This window comes from Silene latifolia, chromosome Y, assembly GCF_048544455.1.
Source record: "Silene latifolia isolate original U9 population chromosome Y, ASM4854445v1, whole genome shotgun sequence".
NCBI classification, from domain to species: domain Eukaryota; kingdom Viridiplantae; phylum Streptophyta; class Magnoliopsida; order Caryophyllales; family Caryophyllaceae; genus Silene; species Silene latifolia.
Genome location: NC_133538.1, coordinates 299161596 through 299171833, shown reverse-complemented (window position 1 = coordinate 299171833; position 10238 = coordinate 299161596). Strand labels below are relative to the sequence as shown.

Genomic DNA, 10238 nt, shown 5'->3' with positions numbered 1-10238 from the left:
AAGTATTCGCTTAAGGAACGAGCTTGGTGCGCAATCCAAGGCCCAAAAGACAAATCCACGAGATTATAGAAGTCAAGTAGCAGCTCAAGCAGTCGATCGACCACTACCATCAGTCGATCGACCAACCTGCGGGTTCCAGAAGCTACTGTACACTGAAGAGCAGTCGATCGACCGCCATGCTTAGTCGATCGACCAAGCTGCTATCCCAGACGAGAATTAAAAGACTGAGGAAGCGCAAGCCCATTGAGTTTAGGTTTTGATAATAAGTGTTACGTATGTTTGCTATATAACGTAACTTAGAACACCAATTTTTGGGATCCGATTTTTATCTAAGTTTTACACAGTAACATTCAGTTTTTATTAGGGTTCGGAATATTGTTTTAGCATTGGAATTTTGTTCTTATTCTTAATCATTCCTCTGCAATCTCGGTATCCTTCTGCCTTATTTCGATTCACTTTTATTTCGTTGTTAACATAGAATTGCAAGTTAGGTTCCCGAAACCGTTTTATCGCTTTATGTTAATTTTTTATTCTACTATTTTTAGCATGAATTCAGTAGTCTTTATCGTCAATATTATCGTTTTTTTTGCCATAGCCATGAGTAGCTAAATCAATTGTGCTAGGATGTAGGGGAATTATGGCATAGGCGGCGTAGTATTAATTTGGACTGAAATCGCGTATCAGTCGATCGACTGCCATACCTGGTCGATCGACTGACCACGTGAGGTTACCTTTCGTTTTAATTGATTTTAATGTTGTATTTAACGAATCGAATGCATGCGACCAGTTAGATGCTTAATTTATGACTGACCCATTAGATCGAAAGATAGGAAAAGTTGTTAGATCACCAATTAAAATGACTAAACTGTGCTGAGATCGAAAGATATGTAAAGTTTTCAGGACGAGAGTCAGTATTAGTGATATTAGGGACTTATAGCGAGATCGAAAGATGCTATATGTTAAGAGTGGACCGAGAGGACCTCTTGTTTTCCCGCCTCACATGTGTTCAATTTGGACCTGTTTAGTATGCTGCCGCCGAAGCTATAACGAACCGACCATCCTAGTACCCCTTCCTTATCTATTTTAATCCGTTTATTTAGTTTACAGTTTTTATCACTCTTAGCTATAGACAAAATCCAATCAACCCCCACCTTATTGTTACCTTAGACCGAATTTAGACAGCTATTAATTACATTCGCCTCCTTGTGGTTCGACCCTGTTACCACTAGCCTAGGTAAGTCTTAATAGGAAATTATAAATCTTATTTTTGGTACTCACAACGACGGGTATCAAATTTTGGCGCCGTTGCCGGGGAGGCAATTGTTCTAATTTTTAGTTGTTTTTATTTAGTCTTTCTTTAGTTTAAGGGACTTCCGTTCCTTAAACTTTTCTTATATTCTTTTTGTAGTTTCTTCTTATGCGCAGGTCACAGGGTGGTGAACTAGTACCATTAAATCCTGAGATCGAGAAATCCTTGCGCGAGTTGAGACGATCACAAAGGGTATTACCGACAGAGGAAGAGCTAAGTACTCTGTCAAGGTACTACAAGAACGCTCTGTTCGAAGGAGATCTACCTACATCTCCTGCCTCTACTTCTTCAAATTTTGAGACAGTCACTTCTCCGAAATTCCAAATATGGTCAAGAAGCAACCATTGCTAGTCACTCGTAGTCGACAAATGCGAATCACTACAAAGGATTCGAACTACCTCGGGAGGCGAGAAAATTCGAGCCAAAGCCTTCCTATATTAATCTGGTTGAGAGAAACCGGTTCGGGAGCTCGCAAATGAAGATGCAAACAAGCACATGGAGATTTTTATTGATTATTGCACGCTTTATACCCCGCCTACGGTGTGACCCAAGACCAGATCAAGGAAACCATGTTCATTTTCTCCCTTCGTGATGCTGCAAGGGAGTGGTATAGAGATCTGGATCGAGCTGCTCATGGGATCATCGACTGGAATTCCTTAGCCCTGACATTCTACAAAAAGTACTTCTCTGCCTCGAAGACGAATGCCATTACAGCTCAGATCACGAGCTTTAAGCAAGGGCCTGATGAGAACTTTCATGAAGCATGGGTCCGTTTCAAGAAACTGGTGCGAACCATACCGCACCATGGGTTTGAAAAAAGGAGTCTTTGCAACCAGTTCTATAATGGGCTATATGACGATCATAGGGCTATTTTGGATGCTGCAGCCAATGGCCGATTTGCTGAGAACATGGGAGAGACTAAGCGGTGGAAGATCATTGATGATTTGGCCACTCATAAGGCTGAATATGGGAATTCGAGAGGAAACCAGAGGAGAGCTGCTGAATCTTCCTCTGTTGCTGCACTAGAAGCTCTCACTGCAAGGTTTGACAAATATGAATTGGGAGGAGCTTCTAAAGGTGGGATGTACCACGTTAATGCTGTTTCAGACGGTCCTTTCATCCGTAGAAGATGTGGAGCTGAGGGGCATGTCTCAGAGAATTGTTCTGTCCCCTTTGAGTCTTGTGCTGCCTTTCAACACTATAGGCAGACAAACACGTACTATGAGCCGAATGTCCACCCCAACTTGAGGTGGAGTAGCCAGAATGTCCCGAATCCGACTCAACCTCCACAACAAAGAAGAAGAAGAAACATATGTGCCTCCACACAAACAACCATATCAAAAACCTCCGTATATTCCTCAGCAGCAGCAACAATCCCAAAATTCCGAGTTCACCGAGTTAAAGAACTTATTGCTGAAGGAGTCCCAAGTAGAGAGGCCGGGATGAAGATGCTAGAGAGCCAAATTGTTTAGTTGCCTATTAAGAGTACCACTCGAGCTCCGGGACACTTACCGACTCAAACTGACCAGAAAGAGACCCTAAACGCCATAACTTTGAGGAGTGGGTCTACCCTGGAGGGGCCTGCTATGGTCGAGGATGCCACTGCGAAAGATGAGGCAAAATCGAGTCAAAAAAAGCTGGAACGAGCAAAGGAAAGATAAGGCGTCTACCAGGTATATCAGTCGATCGACTGACATACCCGGTCGATCGACTGAAGTGTGGGTTACAGAAGCTTCTGGTCCTATTCATCTCAGTCGATCGATCGACATCACCGGTCGATCGATCGAGATCGCTCGAGATAGTGAGATTTTTCGTCCTCCGATGCCCGACAACTTCAGGGATCATTTGTTTTGGGGCACGTCAGTCCCGAAAATATTGGGGAAAGACTCGAGTGCAGATGGGCCAGTCCCGGCTCTGAAGTACGACCCGATGTCGATCAACGGTTCACATTTGAGACGGTCTGAAGAGGGTTAAAGCTTCAACAAGGAGAAAGTAGTGGACTTCCAGCCTAAGTCCACGGATACCGGCATGCGCGATTTAGAGGAGAGGGCTAAGCTATTTCTTACAGCCCCATATCCGGAAAGACTAGTGCCGACGAAGGAACATGTATCTTTTAATAAATTTGAAAAAGTTATTCGTAGCTTGAATGTACAAGTACCGTTCCTTGAGTTAGTTAATCAAGTGTCTGCCTATACTAAATTCATGAAACAACTCTTGTCTAAGAAAAAGTCACTTGAAAATGTGCATACTATCGCATTAACCAAAGAGTCATGCTCTTATTTGTCTCACACTACACCCCATAAGCTAGAGCACCCGGGTAGCTTTTCTATTCCTTGCAATATAGGTACCTTCTCTATTGAGAAGGCATTATATGACTTAGGAGCTAGTATAAGCGTCATGCCTTTGAGTCTAGCTAGGAAGCTCAAATTGACTAGGTTCGCAGTGATGATATGACAAAGATGATGGTCGACCGATCTGCAGTCCAGCCAATAGGAGTCTTAGAGGACATCCCTGTCCAAATAGGGAAGTTTTTCTTCCCCGTCGACTTCGTTGTACTTGACATGCCTGAGGATGCCCACATTCCCATTATTTTGGGTAGGCCATTTCTGCACACTGCTGTTACAGTCATAGATGTTGGTCTAGGAACCTTGACTTTTAAAGTAGGCAAACATTCTATTGTCTTTGCCCAACCTGCTAAGAAGAAGGACCTCATGTGGCCTGTGACTTGTAATACGGTTTCTGACAAGAAATCGTACTTTGTGCTTCCTGATATGCCTATCTCTATTCCTGTTGTAACCCCTCCGCCCTAGATTGGGAGCAAATTGGAGGAAGATTTGTCTATTTCTGATGTTGCAGGAGCTGGTTTTGGGAACGAAGAACTGCAAGTCACTCCAGCTGCAAAGAAGCCAATCATTTCACGAAGAGGTCTTGGTTGCCTTAGTTATGCCACTGATGAGGAAGTTGATGACGAGCCGGTCAAGGCAAGGGAGTCCGACTTGGACTTCGACGAGTCTGAAGAGGTCATTGACTTGGGAGATGATGAAAGTGTTGACCCGTTGAGCCATACGGACATGGAAGCTAAGAAGGGTGCAGCTGATAAGATAAGCATCGTTGAGGCTACCTCTAGTAGCCAGAAGCCGACGAAGTGGGCCATTCCGTGGCCGTTCTTGATCAACTACTAGTTGATCACATGTTTTCCAAACTTTTTATTTGCTTTTGTTAGACACTTTTTATTGCTTTTGTGTGCGCGAAACTTCGCATTTTATTTTGCTAGCTTAGGATTTTATACGCTTTAGACTTTATTTTGGGTTTTGCGCAATTTTGGGCGTGTATTATTGTACATTTGAAGGTTTTTAGACCTCTTTAGCTCAAGTAATTGAGCAAATACGAAGAAATAAGAAGTTACATCAGTATTCCCAGTCGATCGACTGGGCTATATAGTCGATCGACTGGTCTGCAGGTTTCAGGAGCTACTATTCCTTTCACCTCGGTCGATCGACTGAGCTATGTGGTCGATCGACCGACCTGCACTGCTGTACCTGTTTACGACCTCTCTCCTGCTATGTTTGGTCAATTTGCGGAATTGAGGGAGTTTTCTACTCCACTTTATCTTCCGTCATTTTATTTATTTCTTCTTTTCTCAATTATGCACATAATACCGCTTCATTATTGTCTTTCTCAATTTTATGCGTGGTACTTTGTTTGTCTTTTCAGGTACTTATTAGTAGCACTCATTTGCTCATCAAAACCTCCTAGCTCACGCTGGTTTGGGGAGGTTTCCTTTGCTGCGCTTAAAGTCTTGTGAGTTCCCGATTTCCACTTCATGTCATTTTTATTTGTTTACTTTCTCGCAAATTCTCATTTCTCTTTTCTTCATTACATGATTTTGCACAATGGGGACATTGTGCGATTTGGTTTGGGGAAGGGTTTTGCGTCGCATATCATTTGCTTGCATTCACGTTTACATTTTGTTTTGCATTGTTTATTTCATTCTTATATTCAAAAATCCAAAAAATTGAAAATTTTTAAAAAAAATTCAAATAAAATGCACGTTTATTTTAGCATATAGGTTGAGTCGGAACGGTAGTATTTCAAGGATGACATTGCATTCGCACCTGTTTTGCCTAAGCCTTGCTTGATTAACATGTTATTAGTAGAATCATATAAGTGCATATCTACGAGTTTTCGTTAATTTCTTGCTGAACTTGAGACTTGACTTAGAAAATTGGCAAACTACATCATATTTCTGAGATTTAGAGCCTATAACTGGTGACATCTATGACCAGTTTATCTAGGATGTGAGTAGTACTCCTTATGAGACATGTCAAATCAATTTGCATAAATATGAACTTAATCTGCTTAATACCTGTATGCATTCGGTTTGTGGTTCGTTGACACATGTGGTAGAGGTTTCCCTTTATTCGTTTCGCCCATGAACTCCACACTGCCAAAAATATCCTTTTTGTCCCATTTACTACATCCTACATTTAACCTGTCCCTTGTCAAGCTAGTAGTCTTAGTTGTTGGGATTGTTACTTCGTTTTTGGTGGTAAATGCTCTTATTGAGATTTAGTTGGGAGAATGACAAGAAAGGAAAGAAAGAAAAAAAATATAGAAGAAAAAAAAAAGAGAAGAAAAAAATGATTCAAAAAGAAAGAGAAAAAAGAGGTTCTGTACTGTTGAAGCGGTCGATCGACTGGCATAATAGGTCGATCGACCGAGGTTCATGAGAAAGAAAAGAAATCAAATTCGCATAATTCAAATCCTTATCTTTTGGCAATTTTTGCTCCCATGTTTTATTCATATCTTATGGGGAGTTAGTTGATTACTTTTATACCTGGAGATTGTGAGATTTGTGCTTGCTATAGCACCGTTTCATTTGATTTTTGAGCAAGAAGTTGGATGTTGCCATTTGGTTCCGTTTTGGTACTAGCGTGATCACCTGTACCTCCACTTTTCCATAAATGTTCTGCCTCTTCTTACCCATTACCTCACATATCCATATATACACCTCGGCATGTGTCATGGTCATTTGTTTGGTTGGAATGCATGTGTACGGTTGTAGAGATCATTTCCATATTAGATTGCAGGCATGTTCTTATGGGTCGTAGTTAGGTGAGAGTTTGTACAAAATGAATTCTTTCTATCCTCTTATATATTCACCTATGCTTATGTGTGATTTGAGCGACCCGTGAGAGTCCAATTTGATAAGTCTCTATGGTTGACGGTTCAGCAGTTTTTAACGACTTCATAACTCGGTTGCATGATTCATAGTTGCTAATTGATTGTTGGTTATTGCATTAAAATGGTTTAGGCTTTACATGTTGCAATTCGCTCTGAGATTGAACTCGTTCCATTAGGTCATTAGATCGAGTCTAGTTCTTGCTTGGGGACAAGCAAGGGTTTGGTTTGGGGAAGTTTGATGCGTGTCTTTTATATGATGTTTTACATCCCATTTTACACGCATTTTAGAGCTCATTCATGTAGTTTATGCTACCATTTCCCCCATTTCCGTCTACTTTCGTGTTTTTGTACTTTATTGCAGAAATGTGAAGAATTCAACGGAAATTGAGCTAAATCCATCCCCGAGTATCCCGCATTGCATTTGACGTGAAGTATTCGCTTAAGGAACGAGCTTGGTGTGCAATCCAAGGCCCAAAAGACAAATCCACGAGATTATAGCAGTCAAGTAGCAGCTCAAGCGATCGATCGACCACTACCATCGATCGATCGACCAACCTCGCGGTCCGTGGCTTATCAGACATCAAGAGCAATCGATCGACCGCCATGCTTAGTCGATCGACCAAGCCGCTATCCCATTTAGAATTAAAAGACCGAGGAAGCGCAAGCCCATTGAGTTTAGGTTTTGATAATAAGTGTTACGTATGTTTGCTATATAACGTAACTTAGAACACCGATTTAGGGATCCGATTTTTATCTAAGTTTTACACAAGAATATTCAGTTTTATTAGGGTTCAGAATATTGTTTTAGCATTGGAATTTCGTTCTTATTCTTAATCATTCCTCTGCAATCTCGGTATCCTTCTGCCTTATTTCGATTCACTTTTATTTTGTTGTTAACATAGAATTGCTAGTTAGGTTTCCGAAACCGTTTTATCGCTTTATGTTAATTGTTTGTTCTACTATTTTTAGCATGAATTCAGTAGTCTTTATCGTCAATATTATTGTTATTTTTGCCATAGCCATGAGTAGCTAAATCAATTGTGCTAGGATGTAGGGAAATTATGGCGTAGGCGGCGTAGTATTAATTTGGACTGAAATCGCGTGTCAGTCGATCGACTGCCATACCTGGTCGATCGACTGACCACGTGAGGTTACCTTTCATTTTAATTGATTTTAATGTTGTATTTAACGAATCGAATGCATGCGACCAGTTAGAGGCTTAATTTATGACTGACCCATTAGATCGAAAGATAGGGAAAGTTGTTAGATCACCAATTAAAATGACTAAACTGTGCTGAGATCGAAAGATAGGTAAAGTTTAGATTATTTGTCACTTTTCAGGACGAGAGTCAGTATTAGTGATATTAGGGACTTATAGCGAGATCGAAAGATGCTATCTGTTAAGAGTGGACCGAGAGGACCTCTTGTTTTCCCGCCTCACATGTGTTCGATTTGGACTGTTTAGTATCTTTGTCGCCAAGCTATAACGAACCGACCATCCTAGTACCCCTTCCTTATCTATTTTAATCCGTTTATTTAGTTTACGTTTTATCATCATTAGCTATTGACCAAATCCAATCAACCCCCACCTTATTGTTACCTTAGACCGAATTTAGACAGCTATTAATTACATTCGCCTCCTTGTGGTTCGACCCTGTTACCACTAGCCTAGGTTAGTCTTAATAGGAAATTATAAATCTTAGTTTTGGTACTCACAACGACGGGTATCATACGGCATGACACTCACACTCGCACCTAGATCACATAGTGTTTTGTTGATCGTGGTGTCGCCGATAGTACATGGAATGGAGAAGCGTCCCGGATCTTTGAGCTTAGGTGGGGAATTTCCTTGAAGTATTGCACTACTTATCTTTGTGAATGCGATAGTTTCTAACGTCCTAATGGACTTATTCTTGGTAAGGATGTCTTTCATGTATTTTGCATAGGCTGACACATGGTTGATCAACTCCGTAAATCGGATATAAACCTCTAACTTCTTTACAATCTCCATGAATTTCCCAAGTTGCTCATCAAGCTTGGGCTTGGCTTGGCGACTTGGAAATTGAAGTCTAATCACAATAGGTTCTCTTTTAACCTCTTTGGCCTTCTCTTCATTTCTCTTCTTCAATAATGATTCATCGGTAGTTGGTTCCACTACCCTAGGATTTCTCCTCAATGGTTCCAACTCCTTCCTTTGTTCCATCACATCTCTTGACTTGACACTTTCCTCAATAAAATCCTCTTCAATCGGCTTCTTAGGTCCCTCATATTGTGTACCACTCCTCAAGTGAATGGCATTGATTGTTTCATGCTTTATAGGAGGATTACCTTGGGGAGATAATTGTCCTTCTTACCTTTGGGAACTCAAATAGGCTAATTAGGTCATTTCTGTTTCCAACATCTTGGTATGAGCAAGGATATTGTTGATGGTAGTGTCTTTGGCTTGTCTATCTCTTTGCATTTGAGTGAAGAAGTCTTGTTGGTTCTTTTGCATTTGAAGGACCGCTTTTTGAACATCAAAAGCTTGGTCATTGGTTTGATTGTAAGCGGGTTGGTTTTGGAATCCTTGGTTCTGGTTGAAAAAGGGTCTTTGAGTAGGATTTCTCATTGGACATGAAGTGTATGTTGGTTGAGGATTTTGAACATTTTGGCTTTTATATGAGAAGTTTGGGTGAAATTTGGTGTTTTTATTGTAAAAGTTGGAGTAAGGGGTGCCATTCTTATATGCTTGGAAAGCATTAACTTGCTCATTTATGCCCCTACACTCTTCTTGATCATGTCCCAAAGTTCCACAATTCTCACATACTCCATTTGGAATAGAAGACATTGACAGCATGGCATTGACTTGTTGATGTTTCTTGGGTGATTAAGAGACCTCATTCATCTTGGATATGGCATTTTCAAATTTCAAGTTCATTGTGTCAATATGGGAGCATAATTGGGCACCCAAATCGGCACTCAATTGTGTGACGGAGTCAACTTCATGTCTTCCTCCCCTAGTAGCTTTTCTTGGCCTACTATATTGAGAGTTGTGAACCGCCATCTCCTATATCTTGGCCCAAGTTTGGTTATCATCTACCTCGGTGAATCTTCCATTAGAACCCATGTTGAGTATATTCCTTGAGTCTTCATACAACCCATTCCAAAATTGTTGGACTAGAATTCATTCGGTAAACCCATGATGAGGACAAGAGCGACATGTATCTTTGAATCTTTCCCATACCTCGTATAGAGACTCTTCATCTCTTTGCTTGAACCCGGTAATTTGGGCTCTTAACATGTTGGTTTCTCCGGAGGGTAAAACTTCTTGTAAAAGGCAGGTGCTAACTTCTTCCATGAATCGATTCCAAGAGTGGCCTTGTCAAGGCTCTTCAACCATTACTTCGCAGCTCCAATCAAGGAAAAAGGGAACAATACCCATCGAATTTGATCTTGTGTTACCCCCGTTTGGGAAATTGCATCAAAATAGTCACAAAAAGTCTTCATGTGTAGATGAGGATCCTCACTAGGCATCCCTCCAAATTGACTTCGTTCGACTAATTGTATGAATGCGGATTTGGCAATAAAATTACAGGACAAGTGGGGTGGTGTTGGAGTACCATAAGGTAGGTTCTCCTCGGTCTGTACGGAATGAGATAAGAATTTAGGCATTGTAGGATGATTTTGTGGTTGGTTTGGAATTGGGTTATCCTCTCCTTGTCTTGCAAAAGCGTTGGTAAACTCAACACTATCCGTTTGGATGATA

The 10238-nt window shown here is 41.0% G+C and overlaps 1 pseudogene; it reads left to right on the top strand.

The window, feature by feature from the left end:
• The first annotated feature begins 9666 nt into the window (after positions 1 to 9666).
• Positions 9667 to 9765, top strand: LOC141636218 (small nucleolar RNA R71; annotated as a pseudogene).
• Positions 9766 to 10238: the final 473 nt, after the last annotated feature.